Source organism: Anas platyrhynchos, chromosome 7 (genome assembly GCF_047663525.1).
Source record: "Anas platyrhynchos isolate ZD024472 breed Pekin duck chromosome 7, IASCAAS_PekinDuck_T2T, whole genome shotgun sequence".
NCBI lineage: Eukaryota > Metazoa > Chordata > Aves > Anseriformes > Anatidae > Anas > Anas platyrhynchos.
Window position 1 is genome coordinate 10689136 of NC_092593.1, and position 7250 is coordinate 10696385.

Below are 7250 nucleotides of genomic sequence, written 5' to 3' on the forward strand. Positions count from 1 at the left end.
CCTCTGAGTTTGGCTGGCTATTTCAAAAAGAGGGGAGTGAAAGAATCTCAGCACTGTAAGAAATCCTCAGCGCTGGAGCACATCTGACGTGTTTGATATTCCACATACTGCACTAACGAGCAGAAGACACGTCGTAAGCTTATATCCTTACTGAAGTGTAAGAGGTTCGCTTCAACAAAGAGCACGCTGCATTCTCTTGCATGATAAGTAGCATCTTTCTTTTAATCTTCTTTAATTAATATCTGTCAGCTAATTTTTAATTTGCCTGTATAATATGACCAATGGGCAGATGATTCATGAACTGATACAGCATTTCAAAAACTCTTTCATCAGTAGTCTGCATTCTTAATTATTTTGAAACTTCTGTGTTTGTCAAAACCCACAGTGCATTATCCTAATTTGTATTATGCCTGGAAGTTTCAGTGAAGTAAGAACCCAGAGAAAGTAAATGAAGTTTTGATGGAGCCTGAGAAGTTGTTGTGAATACAACCTTCCCTTTCGCTTGCTTTGTTCTGTTGTGTTTCACAAACATACCTGTCTAAAGAAACGTGGATTTGGCACCGTGCCTATGGATTGAACTTCTGTGGATAACCCAAAGTGGTTGAAAATGTAATTGGACAGAATCTCTATATCCCCTTTATGTACCTTAAATAAGGCAAGATTTTAGTTCACTAAAGAGGGATTTTACTTGCTGAAATACAGAAAAGCTTTCTCAAGAATGAGGAGCACAACATCCCCTTTTTCAAGCAATAATTTATGAAATGTCTAGGGTTGTGTGCAAAGCAAACACTCAGGGCTCCCCTGCCCTACGCAGCTCAGCACTGAGCTTGTGCAATAGGGCTAAGTGCAAGGTAGACAGAATATGCCTTTCATTTGATGCTAGTCCCAGCTCTCAGTTCTGCACACACAATTTACATTAAACAAGTATTAGTTAAAAAATAAATCAGCCTCAGAGCAGAGACCAGGCACAGGAGCTTCCCGTTCCAGCCAAGCACCTTGAACACCAGACACCACAATTATTTCCATCTCTGTTTGATCTCCTCTTGGCCCCAGGAATACTGCACAGTGACCCACTTTTAGACCGGGCACAAGAGATTTCTCCCTCTGTTTACATCCTCATGCTGGGAGGCTCTTTGGTGAAAAAGCAAAGGGAATTCACAGCCATTCAGGCCACCAGCAGCTACACTTGGGAGCAGGCTGTGTACTTTGGAGCATCAGCTCTGAGAGTGTCTGCCTCAGATGTCATAATCTCCCTAAGCAAGGGGAAATATCTGAGCTACGGACAGCACTTGGCATTTCCTTTGAGCTAATTCATTCAGCACACATCTGAGATACCATGCTGAATTACACCTTTGTTTTGGCAGCCATCCCCATCTCCCTTGTTTTTCATAACACTTCTCATTCCCAAACACGCAGTATGCCTCCAGGTCATTACGCTGCTTCCATAGCTTTGAAAGGCTCTAAGCCAGTCCTCAGGAGCTGTGACATCCACGGGGCATGAGATCCAAGGGGGTGAGGCCTGCTCAGATCCATATGTTGCCCCTGACCTGAAAATCCAAATTATACAACCTAGCTCTAATAAGGAACGAACTGACAGAGCACAACTGAAAAGCACTCTCAGGACAATGGGTCTGTTTTCAGGTGCATCCACGTTCTCTTGAACTGGAGCAATCACAAGCTGCTTCAATCCATTTTAATCCATCTTTTGTCCCCGAATTACAAACGCTGAGAAACCAAGGAAACTAGCTAGCAAGGTTGCCCAGACAGAGTAATTAGAGTATGGAAATGACCAAAGAAAAAAAAACAAACAAAAAGAAAGAGTCTCAAGAGAAAGGAAAACTTGGCCAAACAGACATCCCAATGTAAAATGTGTCTATGTAGAGTTTGTAAAGGGATGGGAAGGGCATTCATTTGCAAAGAGCATTTTTCATAAACGAAAGGTATAGAAATATACCCAGGAGGGTTTAGCTGACCCATACAAAGAAAATTGAGCTGACTCTTTAGTTCCTAAGTAGAGAAAGGCTAAAGAGGCAAGAAGTGAGGCCTTTAGCCACTCAAAATGCTGTGGAGTCAAAAGATAATTTAGGTCTGGCCTAGCAGTTAAATACAGCTTTTCTGCTGTTTTTAACAGAGATGGTTACATTCATGGGGATAATAGGAGGGCACCTCACAGCAGTGAAGCATTAACCACATCCTAGGAACTACCAAAATTTGGAAAATCACAACAAAACTTAAAATAAAGGGTAAATGGTCTCCATCCAAAGAGGTACAAAGATCACCAGTCTGTCAGATAGCATATCTGTCTTTTAATTTGACAGTGATATGCTATGATCCAGAGCAAAAAACATTGTGTGTATTTTTAAAAGTAGGGAGTGGTAAGAGAGAAATAACATTTTGCAAGACTTTAGTACCATTAGTGGAGAAATGAGTCAACCTAGGAGAGGGAGGTAAATTAAAACTGTGATGAAATGCCCCATGGTTTTATCAAGCTTGATGGTGGCAGCCTGTAGCATCCCTGTTCAATAAGAGAATTGTTTCCTTATACAAGTTCAACGATTGGAACTAATCTCTATAGACTTAAACCAGGCATTTCCTTCGGTGCCTCCAGGCAGATTATTAAAGCGGAAAAAATGGAGATTAAGAGAATAACTATTAAGTAGGTAAGAAGTGGAGATTGTAATTGTTTACACCACTGGGAGAAAAAGGAGCATCCTCCTGATACCAGTGCTGTGCTCAGCTCTGCTTATATTTTAATAAAAATCTTGGTCCAAGAAAAAGGTGATCCAAAGAGGTGTGTGGTCCTAAAGCTTCAGGTAACACAGAATAGGAAAGCAGTGCTAATTACTCAGAATACGTCTTCACGCATGCCGAAAGAATTGCACAGCCTCATCTGTCTGAGATGGGCAGAAATTCAACGCTGCAATTCCCCAGCCCGCTGCACCCACCCTGCCGGGCAGCCAGCCGGGGACAGGGGCAGAGGGAGGCACCGAGAGTCCAGAAATGGGGAGCAGCAGTGCCCGGCCATGTCCTCGGCTCCAGGCCGTGGACCTCCTGCTAGAGTGGCACGAAGTGGAGCTGGCTGGAGGCCCGACAGGAGGCCTGAATGCACACCTGCATTTAACTGACTAGTCACTAGATGTCGCTGAAAAATGTCTCAAAAGGCAGAGAGGGAAAAATACCTGTCTGTAAGCATGGCCAACACCATTTACCGGCTCCCAGGCAGGAGCGTGCACCCTGTGCCGAGCAGCAGCCCATCCCGAAGCCTTGGCTGAAAGGGAGCAGCAGTTCCTGTGCCTGAGCATCACTGACAAGTTTCGGTGCTGAGCACCACGGGTGCTGATGCAGATCTAGGGCTTGGCAGAAGTTCACCGCCCTTGATACAGCCAGTGGGACCCGAAGTGGTTTGTCCCAGGTGGTTTGTGAGTGTTGTACAAAATGCCAGAGTTTCTACAGGCTGTACTAACTGCTCCCTTTTCACTCCACACTTAGAGCAATTCCTTCTCGGCCCTTTCGCCAAGGCCATCTGTTCCTAAGCACAAAAAAGCCACTGCTGGTACTGGATGGTTTAAATGCCGAATTGGTGCCCACCACGGACACCCGGTAGCTGGTAGAAGGCAGCCGTCTGTGCCATGCGCCCGTCACCAATTCGACTTTCTTCCTCCCTGACAGCATGCTGGATAACCTTGTGCAAAATAAGGCAAAATGTTATTGCTACCATGCTTACAGCTCTAGCTACTGCTTTTAGTCTGCACCACGAGACAGAAAGTTTGTTTTCTACCTTGATTCTGAATGTGACTCTCATACTATTCATTTTATTTTTATTATTTTTATTTTTATTTTTATTTTTATTTTTATTTTTATTTATTTTTATTTTTATTTAGTGGAACTGATCCAGAGGGAGAAGGCAATAATTTGTGGTGGTTTGGTCTTTTGTTGTTGTTGCTCTTTGTTTTCACTCTAAGAGAGCTAAAAGGAAGCTTGTGGGGTTTTTTGTTTGATTGATTGCTGTTTTTTGTTTTGTTTTGTTTTGTTTCCTGATAAAAAGAAAAAATGATCAGTCCTTGGCTCCCCCGCTTTATATGAAATAGTTATTGATGGCTTGCTGGTATAAATGCATACCAGACTAATTCAGTCCTCCCTGGCTCTATCCCCCACAGAGCATTTAACCACTGTCTGTGTAACACTGGAGCCACTTTCCTGTCTTTTTTTTGCTTCTAATGAATTTATAATATACAACACCTTCCTGTACATCACTCCCCTTTCTGTAGAGGCCATGAGTTACTGCTTGTTCTTCCTCACAGACCTGTTCTTCCTCTGCTCCCACCTACAGAGCAGAGGCTCGGTCCTTATGAAAATCCATCTGTTTCTCCCTCCCATCTCATGCATGCCATCCACTAAAGGTAACAGCTGCTAGTTTCTCTGCCAGTCTTTCCTCCCTGTTGAGTGCTCTCATCCAGCTGCTGAAGTTCCCAGAAATACTTCACTCAGCACTAGGCCCCACACCTGGGTACACTGCGGCCGCTGCTCCTTTCGCAGCAGCAAGAATTGTGGGCAAACCTGCAGCCTGACTGAAATTCCCACTGGTCTCAAGAAGATTAGGATTTCTTCCAGACTTATATTGATGGAGAAGAGAGGAACTAGGGATTCCTTTTGTGGATCTAGCTGTCTGTATCACTGTACAAAATCACCTAATTTTGACTAGTGAATTTTGATTTAGCTGCTCATTCATAGCAGTCCTAATTGCTTTGTGATTCCTGCTCTATGACTGCATTTTTGACAAGTCTCATGATGTTATGAAACCTGATTTATTTATTGCTTTGATCCTCATTCTCTGTATAAATTCAAATGTAACTTGTAATGACTTGAACTTTAAGCACTTTTATGCAATTTTAATTTTTAATGTACATCTTAATATCATTTTCCCCTGCTCTTTCCTAACTCACTTAAAAATGCCATTAAAAATCACATGAGCTTGCAGTGGCTGTATCAAGCAGAGCAGTGGGAAAGGTGGCATTATGTCTCTCAAAAAAATGAATTGGATTTGTACTGGAGGAGCATTTTACCTTCAGGGAAATTGAATTCCAACATATGAACAGAAACTGTGAGAAGTCTGCCTGCGTATGGGCCTCAGAACTCACCCCAGCACTTGAAAAAAATAAGTGACAACTCACAAAGTGTTTCTTAGTTCCTATTATATATGAAAAAAAAAAAAAAAAAAGTTTAAAAACTACATTTTAGAAGACTTCACAAACAATCTGAACTGCAAACCTTTTGACTGAGTTCAGCAGGCTGTGCCTTTGTAATTCATAGGCATTCAGAGATACAGTCCCCAAAATACAAATACAATTTACAGGAAGCATATTTGTCTCCACTGCTTAGATAGGGAGATCAGACATAAGCCTGGAGTGCCTAATTTAAGCACCATGGCTGGTGGCTTAGTTTTGGTGTCAGGACACACCACAGATTGTACAGGAAGCCTGACTGACAGCTGAGGAAAACTGGCAGCCTAAAACACTTGTTCTTTTGAACTGCATGTCACAACACCCCGTGCAGCCTTGTACGTTAGGCAGAATTCCCCTCTTCAGTGCTGTCCCTCCACAGGAGCTTGTGAACAGTTCCCTTTAGGACCAGAGCCCTACCTTTTTGCTAGCATCATTCATCAAATCTTCAGGGCTAGCACAGCAAGCTCAATTCTGTTTTGCTTTACCTATTTTCAGTAGCATCGACAATGATGCTTGAGTGAGGGAAAAAAAGTGTGACAGTTTTCAATCCCACAGTGAGTAGGCATTGCTCATTGTCAAGGGGAGAGTAGAGAAGGAGCACGTAACTGTCCACAAAAGAAACCTTCAGATTTTAAGACTGAGGGATCATAAAGGGGGGGGGGTCAATGATCATGGGGTCAATGATCAGCATTTGGTCTCCTGTTACTAAATCAATTAGATTGTTTAAAGGTAAGCATGTTGAGCTTAAGGCACTGAAAAAAAATAATATCAAAAAGTCATAAGCTTTTAATTAAATATCTACAGAAATAAATCTATGGCTAGTTTGGAGGATGCAGTTGATTTACTAATGGAAGGTTTGAAGAACTCAGCAGCACAGCTGTATTTCCTCCCAAAGCAGAAACCAGAGCAGGTTGAAAAAGAAAGATTCTGTTACACACAAACATTTAGGATGAGTTTGTTTTCTGAAACACGACTGCAGTCCACTGGGACTAAAATCAAGAGTTTTCAAGGATGGATATTTGGCAGTAACTTTGTTTAAGAAATAATACAAAACACATTTCAGATATGAAATATGCTATCTGCTGCCAGTAGCATGATGTTACCGGCTACTTAGAACTGGGCTCTCAAGCTTCCCAATGCAAATCCTGAGATGTCTGGAGAAACTGTCTGCTCGGATTCGCAGGGTTGCCAAGCCTGAAGTAGTTTAGCTGGCAAGTTTGCCTGAGAGCTACTGATCTTGGAAAATGGAGGTCTCACCGTCATTGTGCCAGCAAACTTCACTGTAATTTGGTGGAATGGAAACTCTTGCCATATATTAAGCAGAAGAGGTAAACAAGGATCTGTAAGTAAGGGTTACATGTGGAGTCAAAACATGAAAACAAATACTTGTTCTCTCAGGGTAACCTGAGGGCAGAAGGGAGGGATCACTTCTGGTTCCCATCTGAATATAAACCATTGGAAAGAGGCAGACAGAAGAGAGGGGGAAAAAGAAGGAAGAAACAAAAGAGAATTTTAATTTCTTCCTTCATTGGTCTAAAGACCAAACTTTTCAAATCTTTTACCATATTGTTTAAAAAGGACTGGAGTTGTTACAAGTAGCAGAGCAGATCCCTGTGGGTTCAGCCCTGCTCAGGTGGAAGGTGATAGATGTAACAGCACGCCAGCTGTGAACGCACGGTGTGGCTGTGCAGACACGTGCACACAGTGAAGGGTTAGGGCTGACCATGTGCATCAAATTGTATGAATTTAAAATAGGTGCAGGGCTTTGTATTTTTCATCTGACCAGGGCCTGAGCTTGCTGTTTGTAACATGCAGAGCTTTTATGGAAACTTACCTGCAATTAAACCCGTTGTTGAAAGGCTTAGGAATATATGGAGGATATTAATAAATTAAACAAACAAAAAAAGACCACACAATTTTCTAAAATAGCTGAGAGTCTAACATAAAAAAATAAAGTTTGTCCTGTTGGTAAGTGAAAAGCAAAGAATATCTTCTCTTTTTCATATTTTTAGCTTTCCAGTCAGGATT